Here is an 8981-nt window from a genome sequence, read left to right as displayed (position 1 = left end):
GATAATTTGTTAAATTAATTATTTTTCAGAAATAGTACCTAAATATAATATTAATTATTTCAGGAAATAGCTTATAACATTTCATTTTTTTATTTTTTGAGTCTGATCAGGAAACGCGACTTGAAGTTTGTCATCTCGCAGAGACTATAGAATATATCCGACATCAGGAAACAGTGTTGCTGGATACCGTTGATATATTACAAAGAGAGCGGTGGGTTTTAGAAGGTATATATGGCATATTAATAAATAATTGTTGAAACTGAAAACAAAAATAAGCCGAAAACAAATACAATTTTACGAAGACTTGAATGATCAATACGAATGATATTGATATTTATTTTGTAGGAAGGCTCTATTCTTTGATTGAGAAACCTGTTGATGAAGATGGAGGCGGCAGTATGTAAGAGTTTGTCTAACTACAAATACATTTAGTAGAGACATCGGATCTTTAATATATATATATACAATTATACTGAATAAATAAATGAAATGAAATGGAGTCATTAAAATGTTCTACTTTTCTTTTCCATCGGGGCTAATGAAGACGGGCAGTGTGCTATGCGGATAATTCCAATTGCCAAAGGCTCTCTTACCCGCGATTACAAGCTGCTCATGCACCACTGATCAGGGAAAACCATGCCAGATAATCCCAGAAAGACTTAGGAGTCCACCGTATACATATCTGTTTTTACAACTAACCATCTATCCATCGATAAAGTTTCATGTTGGTTGCTAATTGTACTGAGGGTAAAGCGGGGCCGAGCTGTGAATTTATGAGACGGATTTTTTCTAGACCAGTTTTTTGCATAGATTCCGAATCTGGGTGGTGATCAGGCATTTGAGGGGGCGTTTTCGAGATATGGGGCGTCCAATGTCTACAATTTGGGGGGGGGGGGCAATGTCATTATGTTGACATAATGATTATCATCTTATATTAATGAAACATAAATTTCTAGGACTGTCCATCTCTAAAGAAGTGTGTATGATGCCCCTGGACAACTGTTTTGATTTGTCGGGAGGTGGGTTGGGGGTAGCAGGTGAGCGTGTATGGAGGGACGGGGGGGGGGGGGGGAATTAGCGGGAAATGATGTTTTTCTTAGAGCTTGGTAAAAACATTACTTTTTAATTCCGCTGCACACATATGGGTGTAAGATTCCCATTGTATGGGGCGTGGGGGGGGGGGTAATTTTGGGGACAGAAACCACTTGGTTCAAAATTGACCTGAAACAAAAGGTGTAAAAATGAGCTATTTACAACCCATTCAGGCTTTTCATATTTTAAAATGTTTCTTTCTAACTTTCATAATCTTGTAGCATTAATTCATACAAAGGAAATGTAAGTAAAAATGAGTTTGTAATATGAGCAGTTGCCGAGAAAAGGTCAATTTTGCAGGAGTCACTTGTTATGTTATTTTGCCTGAAAATGAGTCAATTATTATTGGATTTCCATAAAAGGAATACCATTTGATGCATAAGGCAAATATGTCTTCTATCAAACTGGTAACAATTTAACATTGACACCGGAAATGACGCCATTTTGTCAAAAAATGTATTTTTAACCTTTAAAATCAATATTTTTTTCAACTAAGAATTATTTAATATGTATTAAACATTTTAATATTTGGTTTAAATCAACATATTAATGATATTCATACGGCAATATTGATGTCACAAAATGGTTTCTAGCTTATTCAGTTGCGGACAAATAGACGATTTTCTAAAAGTTTCTGGTCCATAATAGTGTCAATTTTTATTCGATTTTCATAAAATGTCACCATGTGATGCCTAATGTCATGTACAATTTCCTAAAACTGATTTAACATTTTCATCGTCACCGGAAGTAATGTCATTTTGGCAAAAACTCTATTTTTAGCCTCCAAAATAACTATTTGTTTAAAGTAAGTGATATTCATTATTGTATAAAATTATGATATTGGATTTCAATGAACAAATAGTATGAATCAATACGATCATATAAATATCAAGGAGGTGTTTCTATTTTGTTTATAATACAATATCAAAGACAGTCGCTGTAGCCATATTCCCCCGTGTCCCTTTGATTAAAATAAATTAGAGTAAGCCAACAGTAAACCTGTACAATAATTCGCTTTCTATGAAAACAAGATGGGTGTAAAATTCTTATCGGCAGCGCTACGAACATTTTTATATGAAGTCAAGAGATTTAATTGTCGGCTTTTACGAAACTAAATAGTTTCGCGGTGGTACTTCTGGCTGTGATTGACAACGTAACTTCGTCGAATCGTCTTTCTCCCTGGTCGCAGCACAATAGAGATGGTTCGTTATATTTGGAATCCAGAGATTGATACTGCCACAGTGTTTTTCTTATCCAAGTGCCATCGATTTTGTTTTCAAACCTGGAAGAAACAGTAATAATTCTAATGTTATAATTAACATTTATTTTATAAATTTCTTCGTTCCAACGACCTTCCAAGATATAGTCTGATCAGAAAGTTTAGCTCTTAAAGAGGGTTTGAATTATAGTGATTTGTAGCTTGCACGTAGAAAATTATAATCGGGTAATGATTAAGTCAGTAAGCATGTTAATTGAACCGTCAATACACACTAGTCAACTGGTGGTGTGTATGTACAGTGATAAGACCTTAATAGTGTATGTGTAGTCCCTGTGACGTCAGCGGACAATCAACCGGATTAAGGCCGTAATTGAAAAATTGAAAAGTGTTTGGGGTGTCTGATACTAAAACAGTAATATGTCGAAAAATTTTAATCAGATTGGCGTGAGCTTGTTGTAAAGTGTATATAGTGACAATTGGCTATACGTACAGAAAATCTCGTCTGGTGAGCTTATATGCTTTTTAATTTAATTATCACATGATCAACAAAATGGCGAATTCATTAGAATAGGCATCCCAAAGGCATGGTCTGTCTTGCCGCAATTCCATTATTTCATTATTTTCGACATTAATGACACTTGAAAAGTTGATGCCTCCGTGAGCTTCCATAATACCCACTTTCACAGTCACATGACATTTAACTTATCACGTCATGTCGTTTCCACGGAGTGAGTTGAAACCAGGATCCTGTTTTACAAAAGCTTAAATCTCCTTAAAATCGCCTTAAACTTCACAAAACGATTTTAAGCATTTTAGATAAAATCCACTAAAATAATATTTTATCTTAACTTAAAATAGAAGCGTTTCACAAAACTATTTTAGGGAAAATTTTAACTAAAATCAATTTTAACTTAGGATAGCCGTCATCCTCTCCAAGCTAGATTGTTAGATCTATTGCGACATATAAATAGATTTGGAATAATGATAATATTGCCAATGGCCCGGGTCACTTAATTTTAACATACATCATACACCCGTTTATTTGAATGTAAGAATGTAAGGTAATTTAAAGCAATTAGATGACGCCCCAAATCAGTACCCCAAGAACAATAAACACTCAAAACCCCAGTAAACAAAACTCTTTCTTACTGTTTTATATACTCTTCAAAAAAAAGTAGGGGATATTGAAATGCAAATACCTATGCAAGTTGTGATATGATAAATAGTCATGGACACTTGACATGCCTTGAGAGTATGTTCACAGATGAAGAACTTATCGTCCCAACAGAACCACTGAGCTGCATGTGCGACACGCAATAGGGCCATACACGTGGGAGGGGTTCATTGACAAATTTGACACTTCAAGGAAGGGTTGATGAAAACTGCCGCTTCTGGTTTATCCTATCAATGTTTGCTTTCCTATCGGTTCTTGCATAAGATTTATTGTTTAGCGTATCTTTGCTTTAGTGTGTTACGTTTAATTTGATCGGGAGACGTGTTCGTCGACGTCAACGTCAACCGACAACACTGTAAGAATTGGCCGTGGCTCTGCAAGAGGAGTGGGTCAGATTGCCCCAAATCATGATTGGGCGGTAGATTAGGAGCATGCCACGACGAATTGCTGAATGTCTAAGGATTGGTGGAGCAATTACTCATTATTAAGACAAAAATCAAAAAAGTCCATTTTCACTTTTGACAGTGTATCTCTTTGCGAGCGTTGAGATTGCCTTGGACCACCACCAACTGGGACCGAACGTTGACGTTGAAAGCGGCCCAAACCATGACGCCACCTCCCCCGAAACGATCCCTTTCCAGCACGCAGTTACGAACAAAGCGTTCATGTCGACGTTGGTAGATACGGTGACGTCCATCAGGAAAACTGTGGTTGAATCGGGATTCATCCGAGAAGATAACATTACGCCATGGTGTGTTGTGCAGATACCCCTGATTTGCGGCCTATTGCTGTCTGGCAAGTCTATGACGATGCAAAATGATTTGACCTGGGTAAGGTCGACGGACTGTTTAAGGGCTGATCTGACGTTGCCGTGTTCCAACAGTTCCCCCGGCAGTAGCAGTAGCTGACTGGAACCTGTTGCGCAGATTCTGTAGTCGGATGTGGCGATCTTGAGCAGCGGTTGTTACAGGTGGCGCTCCAGGCCGGGGTCGATCGGCAACTCTTCCAGTGGCGTGGAAGCGTTGTCTGAGGCGAGCAATGGTCGATGTGTGGACATTAAAGTGTCTGGCGACGGCTACCTGTGAAGTCCCCTGATCAAGCTGCCAATAGCTCTGTTCCTGTTTTCTTGTGTAAGGCGTGGCATTTTTCCGAAGTGATGAATGTTGAAATTTTGATCTGTATTTAAAGGGCCAGAGTGTAGGGAATGCACGTGCAAAACGTATGACATGGGACTGCTTAAAATCTTGAAAAAAGACAAATGTTGCGTTTGCACAAACAAAGTTCATTACCGAGAACTGATATTGGGTTCAAACCAGAACTCCACAAAAAGAGACCCATCACAAGTTTCACCTATGTGCCATAAGATAGGAAAGCTCAAGAAAACGTTTTTAATGGCTTTGAGTGTATAAATTATACTATTTTCCACGTAATCCCCCCCCCCCCCTAAAAAAACAACAACAAAAAACAAACCAACTAAAACAAGCCTAAAAGATAATCTGAACTCATATCTAATGTCATGGAAAGAAGAGGGCTCTTATCTGTAAAAAAATATCTTCCTGTAGACCTACAATGATTTAAAATGGCCAATTTGTTGGTATTAGAAGGCCTAATGCAAAGTATTATGGTTTTGTGGTTATGATGATTTGTAAAAATGCAGAGTATTATGGTTTTGGGGTTATTATGATTTGTAAAAAGATAAATCAAATGTGTTTACTGAAAAATGTTATAGGCCTATTTGAAATTAAATTTTAATGTTATAAATTTATATTTATTTCTTAATGAAATCATTTTAATTTCGTATACTATAAGATAGATAGGCATTATTCAATAAGGTGTGTGGCACTTTGGAATTTTCAAAGTATCATTGAGAGGGTCTATACGGGACTGACATTTCAAATCTGGGCATCCGACATTTGCTATTTGGTGTATTAGTTTAAAAGTTGTTGGTTAGCATGTGCGCGCTGTATGATAAGGTCTGTCATTGAGTCAACTGGCGTGGTTTCGATTCCTCGGTTGTACGTGACAAGGAGTGGGGTCGGCTGTATAATCTCGTGGGTTTTCTCCGGGTCCTCCGGTTTCCTCCCACTGCTAAAGGCCCTTACGCACAAGCGAATTATTGAAATAAAATTGAACCATAATTAGTCACGAAATGACCAAGTTTGTTTCGAGTGAACGTTAAACCCCATTTCTCTCTTTAAAAACTTTAAATACTTTTAAAATTCGACAATAATTTACTGTCTAGATTAGTCGTTTAAGTCAGAAATATCATATGTTTGTGACAATTCTTAATAGTTTCTGTTATCCAAAATACCATAAAACTATGAAATTCAAGCGATTTAGTTTATCGATACGAATTATTTCCATTGAAGTCTGCGAGCATATTAAACGCCAAGATCACGAAATCAACATGCAGGTTCAAGGCCAACCCACCGATACATTTCGAAACTAATAAAACGCAATAAACTCATTTATTTCATCTCTCTACGACTGTCTGATCGTGTGCAAACATTGTTACAACGTATGAAACTCTCCCCATTGGTATTGTAACGGTTTCTCCAACCTAGCAACAGTTTTCAGTACCGAAGCGTTTTTGCTTACACTCTAAGTGCTTTCACCGGAAATGTACACCGCAATGTACACTGCGCAAGCAATTTTATCTAAAATCTATTAAAATTGCATTTTAAGTTACAATCGATCTTCGTGAAACGCATAAAATTTGAAATTTCATTTTGGTTTTAGTTAAAATCTATTTTAGTGATTTTCGCTAAAGTTTTTGTGAAACAGGGCCCTGTTTCTCGAAATCTTAACTAAAGATAAAATCCAAATTTTAGTAGATACTTCCATTTTCATTGGCTAAGCACTAAAATCAATCTAATATTATCCAATCAAATTACTAAAATCTGGATTTTATCTTAGTTAAAATTTCGTGAAACGGGCCCCAGGGCCCTGTTCTAAAAGCTCTTATGTCGACGGCAACTATTTGCCGTGATTTGCAGAAAGTTAAACATGGACAACTGTCTTCAACTGACTGGAGCTAGTTGCTTTGAGTTGTAAGAGGCGTTCAGGTCGACCATTGCTCCCAGTTGCCGAAACCAGGGCCTCTGAGCACAGGCGCCTGTAACGTGGAAAATATTTCAAAAATAACATCAAACTATGACTAAGTATCTAAAGTCTGTTACGTCCATGTTTGATTTCGTGTTTATATTTGGATTGTATCTGCTCTATTCATCTACTGTTTGTTCTATCGTTTGCTTTAGAAATTTATCTGCATTGTCTTCTAAATTATATATATTTTAACTGATTTAAGGTTCATAAACTCTAAACTCACTCACTTCACCCCGAAGATAATGTACCGCTATATTTTTCCATGGTCCTGAACACTGAAGGATACATATGTCTGCCCCATTGGAACATTACGTGTTTTGCGCGATTTTACTTAAAACTTCGCAACATCATATTGATGTGATAATCTCAATGAATTAACATTGAAGAGTAGGTCGATTCATCTTTTTCGAGTACCACTTGTTCAGAACGTTACTACTTTAAGATAAGAGCTGGTCAATTCGTCCTTTCCAGTACCACTTCTGGGTACTAATAAATCCTTTTGAGAGGGAAATGTACTAAATGGATATGTTAACCATTATTGCCATATTCCGGTTCGCTATTTGATACAGTGTCATATTTTATGTCATGCTAATGGGCGCTAAGTGGACATATTCAGACGACTAAAGTGTTTTATAAGCCTGGCCGTCTATGGTTAATATGGAATTTTTCCTATCTATCTTTTGAAGTGGCGTCAACAAAAAAGCCAAGAGGTAAATACGACACTCCATTTTCATATAAAGGCAAAGTGTTGAAAATTTATTATTGTAATAGTAGTGATTTATAAACGTTGATTGTAAAAATGTTGATGGAAATCCAAAAATAAAGACTTTAAAATAATATTTTTAGGACATGATAAAGCAGCTACAAGCCATTCAATAAGAGAAAAGCCAAATGATTAATCTGTAAAAATGTTGGTACGTGTCACAAACATAATCGCAAACAGGATATGTTATTAAAAATCTCAAATTTCATAAATGAAAACCAATAAAATATAAGTGTCGCAGCAAAAATACAGTTTGTACTTACAGCCAATATAAAAAAATAAATAATTTGGAAACAATTTACAACCACTTGACCTCTCATCTCTACGTCCACATCTCCAGGGATCTACAATCCGATCAATATCGACCCCAATTTTGTCGTTTTTTAGGCGAAGTACATAGACGAATACCTGACGAAATGTAATCCGTATTACATTAATAGAGAGCGGTCTGTGAGTAATTTTTTTTCTTTCGAATTTTGTATCTAAAGGTCACTGATTTAGATTGTTTTTCACCTTTTCAGGCGGTGCCTCACTTGTGGCACTTTACAATATGGCCTCACACAATGGCTGTTATCTTAAAGGAGCTAAATCGCTAACATTTGGGACCTATAAATTGACAAAAGTGGGTCGCAACACATATAATACTGTAATATGAATGTATATAAACAGATTTACATTCAATGGTTTCCGTTTTTACTCCAATTTCAAATCAGTTATGTTCGGCGAAATAAGCCAGCAGTCTCCAGCGAGTGCAAATTTCTAGCGTCTGGTTATTCCAGTCTACGTACGCCGTTTGATTTGGTGCAATGTGGGACTGAAGCGCATTATGGTACACGATTCGTGTACCAATGGTAAAATGTTTATTTTGTCTTAAATATTGGATATCAAAAGCCCATCTTTTTCCGGTAAGATTACAACATCAATGTTGATTTAATTTGATAAATAAATCGTGTTTTCAATGTTGAAGATTTTGGATGATATTGAGTTAGAGACTTAGCTTCTTTAATACTTCACCGATATTTAAGCATCGACCAGGATGTGACAACACATTTTAAACCATTAATTCCAGGTTGTTGTCACAGACAAAACAAACATGAATCAAACACAGACACTGGGCTTTATACTTGACTGATTCCAGAACAAACAGAAGCCTCCTGTATTAACAAATAGTTTTGGTGTCTATTGGACATGAGGGTTTCTGGCGGATTTTAAAGTTGGACGTTTTTTATACGACAAATGGTTTTTACTCTGACCTGCTTTCCAGCAAGTAGAGAAGATATTCTGAAACTAAATATTAACTTTTTGGACACGGTAAATAAGCAGGTTTAATGCATGTTGCCTGGGGTGTTCAGATGATTTGTATTACGTTAACTAAATGCCTGCTGCTTTGAATGTTCAATTGATTCTAATAATGTATGCTGACTTAAATATACATTATACAAGAGCTAAATCTATGTATGTCCAATGTATTTCTGTTTTAGGGCACACGCATCAGAGACTGGGGAACATTAAGTTGTTTTTTGCTTGAAATATTGTAAATATATATTGTTGTGTAAACAACCATCACAGCTTTGTGGAAAACTCGTTTCGGTTAGTAATTCATTCATTCTGAAAATTCTGGTGACAAA

The sequence above is a fragment of the Patella vulgata genome, chromosome 6, assembly GCF_932274485.2.
Source record: "Patella vulgata chromosome 6, xgPatVulg1.2, whole genome shotgun sequence".
NCBI classification, from domain to species: Eukaryota; Metazoa; Mollusca; class Gastropoda; family Patellidae; genus Patella; species Patella vulgata.
The sequence above is the reverse complement of the archived record's forward strand: the minus strand, read 5'-3'. Positions refer to the sequence as shown.